We start from the raw sequence: 15,756 nt of genomic DNA, 5'->3' as shown, positions 1-15,756 counted from the left end.
AAATCCTTTCCTTTTTTGATTTCACTAACCTAACCTTTTTTCAACTGTCTTCTTCCCATCCATAAAGCTATTAACTTCTTTTACATTTTCATGCTTTTCTACCCTATTTGATTTAGCACCATATACTGTAAATCCAATTAATTTCCTCTCACATTTTTCAATAATTCTCAGTATTTGTTACTTATGATAAATTAGCTTTCCCTTAGATACTAGTTATTAAAAGGGAGTTAACTGTTCTGTAGTTTCACTAAGATGTAGGAGGCGAAACAGGCCTGCTCCATTGTGTTTTAGGTGCTTTGAATCAATATTTATATAGCATGGATACTAGCAGTCAACAGAACATCGTTTTAACATATACAGGTACAGTACTGTACATGATACTTTTTCCTAATCTAGTTCCTGTTTTCAGGAATAATCCTGTTTGTATAACGTTATCAAGCTGCAGCTCTTAAAGTCTACTTTGACTTGTCATTTTGTTTTCATTCAGCTTCTCAGTTACTGTGTTAGCCTCATTATTGTGTTACAACATGAATTCTTAATGCAATGAAACAGTCCAGCAGACTCCAGCTTTATTCTATATACTTCAGTCCTGTCTTCTGTATTCTTGTCTTTGCAGCCTTGTTTCATGAGGTATTAGTTTAGTTTGACATTGCTGATACCATATTTCACGGTAGAGTTGGCTGTCTCTGATTGACAAGTCGCTAGTCTGACCAGCCTGGTCAGTGGCAGTGTGGAGTTTTCATGTGCTTTCTAAGTTGAGTGGGTTGCCCTTCCGCATAACACAGATTTAACAAGTTAGATTATTGGTAACCCCCTGTATGTGTGACTGTAGGTATGTGAATAAGACAGCAGTGTGTTCTGGCTCTCCACAACCGTGAATAAGGTAATGAGCGAATGGAGGGCAACTGTTCTGTCAAACATTTAGGATATAAAGAAAAGAATCTTTTTCCACTTGATCTTAGTGTTACCCGCCTACCTTCTAGCAAAACCTACTTATGATTTAAGACATTTTTTCAGCAGTGCTCACTTTTTTTTGCCTCTCTCACATACTATCTGGATTTACGAAGTAATGGAGCAGTTACTGTCACAAAAGCCTTTTCCATCTCAGTTATAGAAAGCTGTTATTGCATCTCTGTTTCCATAAGCCTCTTGGTGGCTTTTCCATCCTTTTCTTATGGATATTTTTTTAGTTCTACATAGGTTTATATTTGTGGCATTTCCATAAATTCCTTTATGATTGAATTTGGCAAATAATGTTATTTCTGTGAATGTTCTTTTGTGGCTTTTATTATACATTATACAGACCAGCTCTAGGATGTCCCAGAAATAGAGAGGTGTTATCTAACTACCAATACCACCTTTTAAAACAGTAATAAGTTCCTTTCTAGTACTGTTGTGACTGTGAATGACATTTGATTATACCAGAGAGTTGTGTCACAGGAAGTGGATCAGACATTTATCAATGTTGAATGATATGTAGATATTTTTTCCCCATTTGACATCATAGAGATTCTTGAGCTGATCCATTCTCTGAAGTCAGTTAATCCAGTTCAGGATTATGAGGAATATGAATGGGGACAGATTTGGAAACTTGTTAAGGATAAATTTATTACACATTAGGACATGTTTATTCACACAGAACCACAGACACATGGGATACATTACGAAACAGTGTGGTAGACCATAGTGACCTACACACCTAGACCTGATTTTATTTTGGAAACATTAAGTGGATAGGACTGGTAAACTTTGTTGGCCTGTTCTTGTCCAGTATTCTATTGGTCTAATTTATGTTGATGCTGTAGCCTATTCTGGAATCACTGGGTACAAAACAAGCTAATTCAAATGTTTTGCATTGCATTTGCATTCATCGAAATGTCCAGGTTTGGTTTTTTTTATAGTGCCATGATTTGTATTTTTTACTTTGCATTAAAATGAAAAAAATATTTGAGATAAAATAAAAGTTTTTTAGAACAGACTGTAATTAGGGAGCTTAGCTGAGAGCATCCCTCAGAATTCAGACATTTAATCACAGACACTGTTTACTTTCATTAAAATTAATTAAGTTATGTCATTCTCTTTCCTGAGTTATATTTTTTGTTACAGGCTGTTTTCTGTTTTTGTGGAACTGTATTGCTTGTGGGCCTATTCATCTCATGTTGCACAGAAGTTTTCTTAGATTATTTAAACCACAAGAGACTGCCGCCTTCAAGGATTGCAGCACAAAATGAAAAAAAAGAAAAAAAAAAGCTGGAACCATTTCTTTAAAAATAGACATATTTTCTGGGTGACTTGTTTCCACAAGATAGATGAATAATAATAGTTCAGAGTGTATTTGCATCCCAGATTGTTTTATTCTTAAGAGTAAATTAAATAGTTTAATGTTTAATTTAAATTGTTAAAAAGTGAAACTCATTTTGTATATTTTTGCATAGATCTCGCTTGAAATTAACCTGGTTCTTCTTCTGCTCATTTAATTCCATTGGGAATTTCATTTAGTTAGAAGATCATTCTCATTCTTTTTGTGTGCTATTTAACAAGTAATTCCCAATAGGCTGCATACTTATTTCTGTCGTAAAGATCTGAACATTTCTAGCGGGATATATCAGATAATAAAAAAGAGACTGTACTGCAAGTCTGAAACCATGACTGGAAAACATCAACATTGAAGTTAGAGCATAGTGGCTGAGCAGGATTGAATCCTGCTACAATCCTACATTGTAGTCTTAGAATATTTTATGTTATGATTATCCTGCTGCGACAGAAAATGATTAATTGAGAAACGGACAGGCATTTACCCAGTGCTTGGGTTTGAAGCATTTGCTGTTGTTTTCCTATTTGTCAACAGAAGAGAGGATCTGGGTAATGTGTACTTGTCACTGAGGAGTCACACTGTAAAGCATAAGGTGTCAGGTTCAGTCTCCACCACTGTTTTACTGTAAGAGCCTCAACAAGATAGGTGGGGAGGTGGGGATAGAAATCAATGCAGCAGAGTATTGCAATATTTTTCATTGTGATATATCGTCAATACACTGAGGGTAAGTATTGGGATTTTTCTTTTTTTTCTTTTTTTTTTTTGGCTGTATATATCAGTATAGCATGGTCTAGTTCTATGTCACAAAATATGGCACTTCTGCCATTCCATTGCTGTTGATTTTCCTGTGCCCAGTGCTCAATATGTGCTTAATATGTAACATGCAGTTGACAAAAGTGCCATATTAATATCAAGTATACTATAGGGGTATGTAAGAAAATAAGACCAACAGAGTTTCTTATTGAAGCTCTTGAAGATGCTCTGTATAGTCGTATCATAATTTCTTCTCTTTGTGAAAATCTGGCTTGCAGGGAGATGTAAAGTTTCACAAGATGTTTTTCCCCATAGTTAGCATTTGAGAACTTGGTAGTGTTCAACACATTTTGCTTGTGGATTCATGTTTTATTGAGGGGAAAAAAAGCACATTAAGGCACAACTGAACCTCACTATCTTAAAATCTTTAAAGTGTTACGTCATTTTCATATAACCAGAATATTGCATTGGGTTTGCTGGCAGTACCCACTCCAATACTTAACATGACCCACATGGGGAAAAATAATGTATTATATATTTTAATGTTATTTGTTCATTTTTGTTCCTCTTTAATTCAATATTGGGTATGTTTTTGACTTAGAGTAAATATTGTTTTCAGGATCTTATTAAAGTTGAAAAATATCTGTTATGAGTTGTCTTGATTGTATTGTAGTCTTTGCATCAAGAGAAGGTGAAGTTTAAATAAAGTTCAGTAAACTTTAGGAAGCTTTTGGTATCCATTATTGAAATTTCCACTTTTCTCTTCAGTCACTCCATTTCAGTGAGTCGCTAAGGCATGGACTTGGAACCCACAAAGCTAAAGGATCGGTTACTAGCATTGTGCACCTTATCCAACTTAGTCTAGTGTTAGGGATCACGTGGAGCTATTGCCTCTTCTGAAAGTACCAGAAGCAAGAAAAGAAGAACCATTTTGTTGCAGTGCATCTTTAAGATGTTCATACTGTATTTACATAAGGCTGAACAAATATATTACAGAATAATGCCTTAGGACAATAAACTGTGTGAGTTTATACTTGGCAAAATAACGTGATTATATGTCTAGATTGTTGAATAGCAGTGAACTAATGTATTACTAACTAATAGATTTATTATAATATTTATAATTTGTGCTACTGTAAAAGAAATATGTCATCTGTAGTTGACATCAACCTTGTCATCATTGGTATAACACATTCCATGCAGAAAGCCCTTCAGAACTGTGGAGAATAGGGCATGCGTATGTTATCTATTTGAATTTATACTTATGCAGAGCAGCTTGTGCAACCCATGACTGACTGTAGCGTACAGCAAAAAAAAATAAATAAATCAGTGAAATATTGAGTGGATATGTGGACTTTTTAGGGCACATACTGTAATTAATATATGCTCTACCATTAAGATCATTAAAAAACAAAATTGCATGGTTTGCTGGAACAAACTTGGACCTTAAATTTGTTTGGAATTTGTGACTCACCATTGTTTTGACAATGTCTGGATTCTGTAAGGTATCCAACATTTATCCTCGTTTACGAAGTACTCTAAATTTCCTACATACTGAATTCATTATCTCGAGATTCTTCAGGGAACATCAGATGCCTTGATACTGTACTTCATTTGAGGAGTCAACATTCTGGGCACCCAATGTACACAGACCTTGCCCAAATGTTAATTTCTTCATGAAGAATGGATTTAGATAATCCATACTGTATCCCCATACTATCTATTATCTCTTTTACTATCACTTTATGATTCTCTCCATGATGGCAATATTTTCTTAATCATTATCTTGAAGGTTGGCTAGACCTTGGGTCATCTTTGACAAATATCCTGCGATGACAGAATTATGCACTTCACCTCTGAACCTGTTGCATAAACAAGAAAGTGACAGGTCCTGGTACATACTGACTAAAAGAAAATGAATCTCCAAAAGTTTTTATTTTGTAGCAATAGAAGTCTACTGATAACATAGTACTTAATTTTATGTTGAATAAAGAAATGTACAGTATAAGCCACAAATGCTGGAAACTTGTAATTCACAGATTTTGTACACAGTAGCTGATCCTACTAAGTCTGCAAAGTAGAATAAGCCATTCTGATTAAGATGTGAAACATTTTGATCACACCCTTGTGAGTAAGAATTTCATTTCCATTTATTTATTGACCAGGAGTTTGAATACTTCCAAGGCATACTTACACACACAACGCTCACAATGCACTCATAATAAGACAGTTAATCCATCCAAATAATAGGACAACATTGAGAACACACAAACTGGGCGCTGTTATTAGGTAATTAGGGTGTATGAATGTTCATACATTTTATTTTTAATTCAATAAATAAATAATGTCAAGTGTATCAGTTAGTTTTCCTTTTTCATTTCTGCTTTATAGTTTTTCTTAGTTCAGTTTTAGATTAGTTTAGTTCTTAGATTAATTTTCAAGTTCTTCTTGTATTATTTCTTGTAGTACGTGGACTATTTTTATCGTACTCAAAACAGTTCAGAATTGTTCACCTCAGCCTAGTGGGAATGTTGTTGCTGGTGGATGAAGGGAAAAAACACAGGCAATCAAGCAGAGCTTTAACTAACAGGAAGTATTTATAATTTCACATATATTAAAGAAAATCACCCAGGGATGTAGCTGTTTCTGAATAGTTTTAAAAATGCTTCGGTTCACTCCAATTAATCAGAAATATGTTTGGTTCATTAAAACAATTTTGGTAGCCTAGAAATTGAAGTATATTTTTAATTAATAATTAATGGTTTGTTTGTTTGTTACTTGCAAAAACACTCAGCAATTCTGTTTAATTTTTTGGCTTTTCTTCATTTTTTTCCTTATACTAAATGAATAGGCATGACTAGTGTTTACCACAGCTTTGCAGTAACCAGGAGGAAAAAATGTGAGTGCAAACAGAGCCTCCAAGTGGAAACAGAGTTGGCATGATGGCTGTGAAATTAATATTGGGGAAAAAAATACTCTGTTTTCTTGTTGCATTTTTAGAAGTCAAAATCATAGTTGAGATGGGAGAAGTAAAGTTTAAAATGCAAAGCCCACTTTTACAAAGCTACTAGGCCTGCTTCTCCTTGTTTGGCCAATGATTTGTTGTTGCCATTAGGACTTTGTTTTGTCATTTGAGGGTTTATATTTCTCATTCTTTCAATTGGCTCTTATTTGCTCCTACTGCAGTATAGTAGGAAAATTGTACTTTAACTCAGCATTTATCTGGATGCATATAAAGTGCTGAGCAAACACAGTTATAACCATTAAATCAAATATCTGACACATAAACACATTTATTGCTAGCATGCAGTATTTAATATTGAAGCTTTCAAGGACAGCTCATGTGAGACTGCAGCAGAACACAGTAGCTATTAAAGGAAAAAGATTAATGCTGACAGTCTTCCTTGAGATGGAAAAGAGTGACCAGTTTCAAAAAACATTTTTTGTGCCCTTACTGATTAATAGATTAAGCTTGCTGTTAAATCTTTATATACTGATAAGCCTTGAATTTCTCCTTCTAGATCCTTCCAGGATCAAAGCTGAGCCTGTTACAATGATGGAAAACTGTTGAAGATCACAAGTGAAGTGTGGTTGACAGATCAAGTATCGTCACTCCTACCAGGCTCTTGTGTGTGAAGATTCTTGTGAGTACTATTTAAAGGGTATTTTTGTGTTAAAATCCACTTTTGCAGTTTGTTTCTTTGTTGAGCTCAGGCAAGATTGGACTAAGTTGGACATTTTAAATTTGAGATCCTAAATATAGAAATAGTTTTATTTATCTTTGAGTTTTTGAAAAGCAGGAGAATACAGAGCTGGAAACTGGAAAATAGGGAACAAAGTAGTGAAATGTAGTGAAGTGTGATCCTGAAAACCTGCCAGACAGTTTTAAGGTGTAGGAACAGGTAGATGTTCTTGCAGTATTATCTTAAATTATTTAAAATAATGAATATAATGGTAAAATAAAATCTTAAAACATGCAAGGTGTGCTAAATATTACAAATTTATTTGGGATTCCTGGTTATCCAAATAAAACTGTATGCATACATATTGGTTAATAATAATAATTCCCATGGTTCAATAATAGCTTTTGTAAAGTTGTTACTCAGCGTCTGTTCTAAATTAAAAATGTGTATATTGCAGACTGAGAAGGAAGCTGGAGTTCCTCAGCAACATTTTGCAGTGAAAAGTGGCATAACTTTCCCATTATGAGAAGGATCTAGGAGTCATAGCAGACTCGTCACTGTCAACCTCCAGGAAGTGATCTGAAGCCATTATGAAGGCTAACAAAGTGTTAGGTCATGTAGTACAATATGTAGAGCACAAGTCAAAGAAGGTTATGCTTGACCTTTATAATGTACTTGTGAAGCCAAACTTGGAGTTCTTTGTGCAGTTTTGGTCTATCGGTTACAAAAAAGACATAGTTTTGCTAGATATAGTCCAGAAAAAAGTCACTGATTTATTCCTGGGAAGCGAAGTATGAGTTATGAGGAAAGACTGAAGGAGTTGAACCTTTTCAATTTAAGAAAACATAGATTACAAGGGACTATTACTTTAAAATAAGTGTTAACAAGAACATGGGGGCACATTTGAAAACTTGTTAACCCCAAGTGTGTCCTGGGCTTGGAATTCTATATAAATGTCTCTGTTGTTGGCAGTCTGTCACTGCAGACAAAATGTGAACGTTTTTCAGTCTCCTGAAACTTCAGGGCACAGTGTGCAAACCAGTCCAGAGACAGTACTGATCCACAAACCATTTGTTTTCAGTGAAGTTATCAGTGAGTGTTGTTTTTCACTCATCTTTAAATACCTGCCTTCCACTGATTACGATAATTGTGATGAAGCCAATCACACAGCACCAAAACTGCATAACCTGTGGAATGCGTATCAGGTGATCATCGTGACATAAGTATTGACAAAAGTCTCATGAGATACAAGTGTATATTGAAATGGAAACAGTACTTTGCATCCAAACACACACGAGTTGGTATTATGTTCTACATGCTGTGTGAGACAAGGTATATCTTAAACTAAATATTTTATACCTGTTGAGGGAACAATTGGGACAGCAAGTACTGTCAATCTGGCATTGGTACTTCATCTATGTTGTCACTGCTGGACCCTTCGCTTAACTAAGGTTACTGTATAACAATAGGCAGTTTCTGTACCTCACCTGATCTTATTGAGATTTTACTTCAAAGGAAAACTGATTTATTCGGTGTTGGATAGGATTGACAAGCTTTGTTGGTCTAAATGGCCTGTTGTCATGGAAATTTTTGTGATTTTGTAATGTTTCTGATGTTTTAATTGTTCGTGAATTTTTAAAACATTCTCTAATAATAATACCTGTATTTGTATAGCATACCCATTACCTTAAACCATGCAATATATAAATGTTGTACTGAAATAATAATAATAAGGAGAAGAAAAAGTAAATAAACACTGTATATTTAGCTACTTAAGTGGCTTAAAAATGACACCTTCTTCAAGCGAAGTGTAGTACAAAGCATTATCTTTTGGTAAAACTGACTTTGGTTGCAAGGTTTTACCTTCAACATTTTGCTGCTAGCACATCACTAGTGCCTTTGAAAACATAATTAGCTGCTTTGTGACAAGCAAAAAGACAACACGTTACTGATGCTTCAATGTGTATATGGTATTTGATCAAAACAATCATATCGGGAGAAGAAGGATCCTTTTTCAGAATTTCTCAGTGAAAAGATGTGTGCTGAAGCATTTTTGTTCTAGCTTGGACTTATTTTAGATAAAAATGGAAATATAAAGTACTAGGGGGCTGCACCCTCTGCTTGCTTTGCTTGCCAGCCCCCTCAGCCTGCGCTACGCACCAGCCACTTCACGTCTCTGCCACTTGTGTATGTGGATTTCACTTTCACCAAACAGCAAATCTTTTAATTCTCGCGGATAGGCCTCTTCATTGGGAAGGAACACTACTTTTCCCTGATGGCAACACGAATTTGACGATCTACAAGTCTCCATCTTAAAAGTTTAAAGCCGAACAATATCTACATACTTCTTTCATATCACCTATGTCCATATATTCGATCTTTTTTCGACTTTCCATTATTTCACTGAGTAATAATTTCCAATTGTTAGTACTAATGCGATCTTTGCTATCAGTTTTTTGAGACTTTTGAATTTTAGTACTTTCATAATATCTAACCTGCTCTGCATGTGTATCGTGCCAACATTTTTGAACCTCTTTACGATGTTCTACTTTTTCTTCTACTCCGTCTTTTATTTCCGACCCCACTTGGGGCTGAGAGTGCAGGAACTGTTTCTGACAATAGCATTCACACGAATGAGAAGTGATTGGACTGTGGGCGTGGTTGTAAATGTTTGAGAGGAGGGGTGGACTTGTCAAAATCTCTTGACAAAAAGTCTCGTCTCGTGGGACCTGAAATTATCTCTCACAGGAGTTGAAATTATCTCAGAGAAAGTCTCGTCCCAGGATTTCCCTTTATAATAGAGAGATATAACATGATCTGTTTGTGATAGGTTGGGACAGTTAAAAATAATGTTTAATATTGACACAAAGTGAGAGTTCCTTCTTTAGGATACAAAAGTCCATGACTTTGTTTTCAATAGTTACTAGCACAAAGTCAAGAACATCTGAGTAATTTTAAAGAACTGGCTTCCACTTCTTAGCTCTTTTTGGGAATCAACTGAATGTGGCTGTGCTGGATGCAGATGCTCTACATTTTGTGTTGCAACTAAGTATGCCCAGCCTTTTTTCAATCGTGCACCTTCTGTTAAAATACAGAATAATATGGCAACTACATACTGTATTGTATAGTGATGACTAGCCCAATTCACAATTTCAAGGTATCTAAAAGTATACCTCAGTTTTTCCTGTTTTAGTATTCCAAAAATTTACATTCAACAAAATCGGACAACTGATGTTGCCGTTGAAGAACAGAAGCAATTTTTGACTGGTGGCGCTTTTTAAACTAAGCGGATAGGTTTTCTGTATTTAGTCAGTTTCTCTGATCTGAAATGACTGTTGTCTTAGCCTCTTTATCTTGCACTTTCATGAAAAACCAAATGAAGAAAATAACTGAGATGCCCCATGTACTGGCATCTTGAAGTTCTGTTGTGCACATTTCAAGAAGTTGCAGAGGTACTGAAAATAAGAGGCAGCTCCATTGACTGCAAATTCAAATTTAAATGATTCTTTATTTCATACCAAAACGCACCCTAGAACAGCTATTAAAATAATAAAAAGGGTAATTATAAATATAGAGTGAGAAAATTAAACTCTGCATGTATCAATGCATGACTTAGATCAAAGTTCACCCCCCTCTGCACAGATACAGTATTGTTGTAACTGAAACATATTAATACCTTCTTGTTAAAAGAGAAAGAAAAGTGAACGCATTTTTAGCAGGCAGAATTGATATTAGCGAGATTCATTTAATTACCAGCTACAAGCTGCTATTAAATGCTTAAGGCTGTCATTATCCCTTTCTTAGCATCTTCCAGTATGTAAAAATGTAATTAAAAATAGTGGTTTTTAGTACTAAAGATGAGCCAGAGCAAGCCACCAGTTGTAGCAAAAAAACTCAACAAATTCTTGTTATATGCAGTTTTAGCTAAAGAACACGCTTTTGGCCCAAGTATACAGTATATGTTAGAGCTCATTAGTCAGGTTAAAAGGAACTGGTGAAGTGCTGATGCTATCTAGTCTCGCAAGTGGAAAGGTGATGAAGGTACTAGTGGATTATCAGGAAATTTCATTTTTTCCCTTAGAGTGAGCAACTTTATACATTACCTTTTATTATAGCTACTGCATATAGGTTAGTTAGAATTATAATTAAAGATAAAAGTTAAAGACCAAATGTAGCACTTCTCTTTAAGTGTATAGTTACAATCTTAAAGAACAAAGTTGAAAACCTCTCATGGAAGAGTTGAGCAGAACATTGAATTAAATAAGATTTATGTTATTTTACTTGTTAAATAAAAAAAATCACTTTCCCTTTTTTTTCTTGCATTTGTTTAAAACACTTTTTTATAATGTGCTTCATAATAACAAGAGAAAACCTTTTGATAGATGTGGGTAAACGGAAGCACATCTTAAGATGGAGTTAAAGGCTTCGTAATATATAGTCAGGTTATCTAAATGAAAGAGATTACTGTTTCAAAGCAAAATCTTCCTTTGTAATTAAGCAGTTTGAATTTACTCACAGTAAGTTAAAATAACAATTGATTTAATTATTTAGCTTCATCTCAAGTATTTAACATTTTTAGAGTTTTTCATTTTCTTATTTACTGTTGTGCAAAATCAAGGGGTAACTGGTATACTGTTTAAACTGAAGCGTTTGAAGCCTTTCTTATCTGTCTTTCAAAGCTAAACATTTTAGAAATACAGTGAAGCACTACAATGAGAAATGACATGCTGCTTTTAGTTTCAGACACATATTGTTATTTAAAACTCATATATTATGGTGCTTTCAATATCTATATTTTTTCATTACTGTAAATTAACTTGATATTCATAATACACCAGGCAGGTTAGATTTCACTATCGAGTACATATTTGTTTGCATTGTCTTTAAATACCACAATATTTGTACTGTGTTGATTACTCTTAAAAATGTGATCTTGTATACATCGATTATACAGTATATACATATGGTGTTTAGTTTTTAGTTAATATTTTCAACAACATAAAACTAGTCACAGAAGACTCAACTTGATTCAGCTCTGGGTCTGGGGATGTGTAGGGCACTGTTTTGGCAACCCTGGGAAAAAGGCATGAAAGAACTCTGGGTAAGATGCATTGCAGCACACACTCATAGATTTACAGCCACACTCATTCTATATTGGATCAATGTGGAGTCAACAATCCAATTAACACATGCTTCTATGGGATGTAGAAGGAAAAGCGGTGTGCCCTGAAAGCAGTCTATACAGACACATGGAGAACAGTTAGACTACATATAGACAGGCACATGGTTTGAGGCTAAGAAGCTGAACCAGTGAGACCACACTTTCCTGTGCTTGTCACCTCGTTGGTGCTCTTCTCACAAGTGCTTCTTGAAACTGCCAAAGAGCTACAGAGAAAACCTCTTCTGTCTCTTGCTTCTGTTGGTAAGGGCTCATAGAGGATGTGTGTTTGCTTAACCCTTCAGCTTTACTGAAAATAGAAGACTTGGAGAAGTGAAAGGAATGGCGACACAATACTGTAGAAGTGTATAGTTTATTCAGAACAAATTAAAGGTTAGATTGACACAGGAATCTGTTATAGTTTTTCCATCGCAGTACAGTGATTTGATCTGCTACTTGTCAATTCTAGGGACACAGATTCTAATACCATACTCACAATAAATAAATTCGCCAGGCACCTTAGACAGAGCGCAGGTACATTACTGGGCCACCTTAAACACACACGCACACTCACTGACATCGGGTCCATAGAGCTCCACTTGAACAATGACTTGGCACTGTATTAAAACCGAAGAACTTGGATTAATTACATTTTTTTTGATGAATTTTGATTAACACATTTATTTGCCCTGCAATAAACAGATTCTCTGTCCATGGTTGGTTCCTGTTTTGTGCCTAATGCTGCTGAGATATGTTTTAGAACTGGAGTAGCAATTTTTAATGGATTGGTTATTATTTGCAGAAGGTTCTAAACCATACAAAGAATTGCTACGCAGTTTAGCTTTTATATCTATTTTAAATGTATTTTACTTATTTTATTGTGTTTTTAGATGTTAGCGATATATTGTCAGATAAGAAGATGCTGTTTGTATTTCCTTACAATATATTTGTCATCCAGTCATGAGTACAATGAAAAAACAATGCCCCTAACTTATTTAATGGAATAATGTGAGTCATTGTCCATGTTAGACATAAACCACAAATCTGTTTGAAAGTTCCTCATATTTATACTTGTATAACGACACTATTTAAGTACTCTCTGCATGAGGATGTGCTGTCTTTTTCTAGTTCTTTTTTTGCAATCTGCTGCTACCTGAAATAACTTTTTATCAGAAAGTTTCTTCTTATTGTATTACTTTGAAGAATCCACTTGTAAACTTAAGCACTCACTAAATTTGCATTGCATCTTTTTTAGGGAAACTCTCACTTTCTAAACACATGCATAAACAAGACTGAATAGAAGTGTTGTAAGTTTTGTATAGTTCTTGTAGGAAGTAAAGCTTCACCTTCCAGTAACCTCACGTCCAAGTTTATTTAGCATTTCCACCAGATGTTAAGATTCTGTTTTCATTTGTTCAGATCCAAAAGCTTTTAATTATTCCACTACTGCACGGCTGTATAAGTGATTCATTTGCATAAGTATTTATAAATAAAGCTTGAAAGGAAGGAGAGAATTTCTCATTCTAGACTAAAGAAAATGTATAAAATGAGTTTTTCAAGTTAGAGGAAAAGATAAAACATTGACTCAATGTTAAAATAAGATGAGCTATTAAAGAAACTTGTCTCTTTCATTTGTCTTTTTGTGTCTCAATGTAGTTATGCTTTTGTATGTTTTAGAGTAATTGAAAATCTAAACAATTTAGTTTCTAGATTAACTTTCCTTGTATTTTTTGATGGCAACAAACATTTTAGGCATCATTTCAGAAATAACACTGTTCAAAGTATTCTTATGACTTTTTAAATATTAAAAGCACAAAATAAAGTTAATTCAAGTGTTCTGAGATATTACAAAAAGTTAGCCTTTGTAGAGTTATTTGTTCTTTTAACCTCTGTGATTGTGACAGGTTGCTCTCTTGTTTGCTGTCTTTACATGAAGCATCTCAAACACTCACCTCTGTCTGTCCTTGTGTTTTCCCCACATGTTGGCAAATCCCTTGGTAAATGTCAGTGGGTTTGTTAGAGTTCAGATGACATAAAGATTAAATGACACCATATGAATACAACACAACATTCATCATTTTATCCATTTGAGGGTTCTGAGCATTAGGTGATGTCCACATGCCACCTCAAGGCACACTCACACGCTTTTAGTGAACAAGTAAAATATCCACCCAGACATTTGCAGTTTGGGCATACATCATAACTGGAACAGGATTGTCAGGACTATAGAGCTACGAGGTCCAAATTTCATTCCTTTATTTTGCCTGTATAATGAGATGTTACAAATAAACTTAGCTTCATCAGCCCTGGCGTCTCCTGTATTTTTCTGTTTACAGTTGCACTGTACACCTTTCCTTTAGTTTTCCATTCTGGTACATCTGGAGACCCATTATTGCTCTGCCTTGTGAAGTCACATTTTGTCCAATCATTCCATGTGACTTGAGGCTGAAAACAAGTACAAGTGGACTATATGCTACATGCAGGTTACTTTACTTGAACACCAATCCTAATGTTCACTTAGAGTGGAGAAGTATTAAAAATGAAAACCTTGTTTAGCAACAAGATGCACACCATTTGAGGGGGTGTTGGAATGGGTCTACATTTCATACACTATTAAATGGCACAACATTTCCTCTTTCAAAATTACAATAGCTGGAAGAAAATACATTTTATGACTACTGCTGCTAAGCCAAAGCAGTATTCTCTAAACACTTTGAATGTGTGATAGATCCTGACTGCAGGAGAATCCATTTGTGAAAACATATGGCACCTGCCAAATGCTCAGCAGTGTTCAAAACTGAACTTAAAAGTGGACACTTCTTTCAAAAGACACTGAACACATGACAGAAGATGGTCAGCAAAGGAAGGAACCCATAGACCAAAAGAATGCTTTCCGCCCCAAAACAGGGTGAACTTCTAGTAAATAAAGAGGGTACTTTAAACTACACAAAGATTGATCGAAAGGTTTTAAAGGAATGGTATTGCATCTGCTGATTAAGTCAGATTCCAGGTACAGAGCAATGTCTGCTCATAGGTGCATGAAAATATGTTAATCAGTGTAAGCGGAAGTTTAATCTCCTTCATCTCGCAAATGTCTTTAGAGGTGTCAGCTCCTCTTTAATTAAAACCAGTTGAAATTTAGAGCAAAGATTCACTGGACAGTTGTAGAGGTGAGCAACAGCTCAGTCTGCCAAACAGAAGTTGGTTCTTTTAGCAAAGACCATTTGAGCTACTAAAAGCCTAGCAAAATAAGGCACTATTTACTTTGTCCATTAATAACAGGTTTTTGCAGTAAACATGCTTTTCAAATGCAGAGCTATTGTAGAAATATTTATGAATATTTTTAACAGTTGTTGCCCAACCAGATTAATTAATTTGCTCAGGACTGAAACGGCAATCTTAGGGTTTAAGGTGGATTACATTAGTATTTGGTCCCACTGTCTACATGTGGGTTTAGTTCATTAAAATATCACCTCAAAATGTCAACATGGTGAAGCAAAAATGTAATATTTGTTCTTTCTGTTCTAATGAGATGGTTAATCGATCAAATATGACATTTTTGGCACTCAGATATGCAGCATGGTAATAAATCATTTTTAATTTTCCTTTTAAACCCTGAAATTTACAAAATGTGCAATTAGTTTATTTAGCTTTCCCAAGGCAGTGGATGGATTTTCAGCAAAGAAGGGCATTTGGAACATATTTGCTTTTGTAATAAACTCATAAGAGTTATTAAATTATAAGGCAGAAAGAATTTTTATTTATGAGTTGTTGTCATTTGCAGTGTGTTATCCTTCAGTCTATCTGCAATAGCAAAGGATCCAGGATATCTTGAAAAGAAATTTGAA

The 15,756-nt window shown here is 34.8% G+C and overlaps 1 protein-coding gene across 6 annotated transcripts in view; it reads left to right on the top strand.

The window, feature by feature from the left end:
* The window catches only part of LOC120522987 (cytoplasmic protein NCK2), a 396,008-nt gene that overhangs the window by 168,538 nt on the left and 211,714 nt on the right, over positions 1-15,756 (top strand). For 5 of the 6 annotated variants that reach the window (XM_039743868.1, XM_039743866.1, XM_039743865.1 and 2 more), the window contains exon 3: positions 6,589-6,711. The exons of the other annotated variant lie outside the window; for it this stretch is intronic. The gene's annotated coding sequence lies outside the window, so the exon portion shown is untranslated. The remainder of the gene's footprint in view (positions 1-6,588; positions 6,712-15,756) is intronic. 6 annotated transcript variants of the gene reach the window in all.

This window comes from Polypterus senegalus, chromosome 2 (genome assembly GCF_016835505.1).
Source record: "Polypterus senegalus isolate Bchr_013 chromosome 2, ASM1683550v1, whole genome shotgun sequence".
Lineage (NCBI taxonomy): Eukaryota > Metazoa > Chordata > Cladistia > Polypteriformes > Polypteridae > Polypterus > Polypterus senegalus.
The sequence above is the reverse complement of the archived record's forward strand: the minus strand, read 5'-3'. Positions and strand labels throughout refer to the sequence as shown.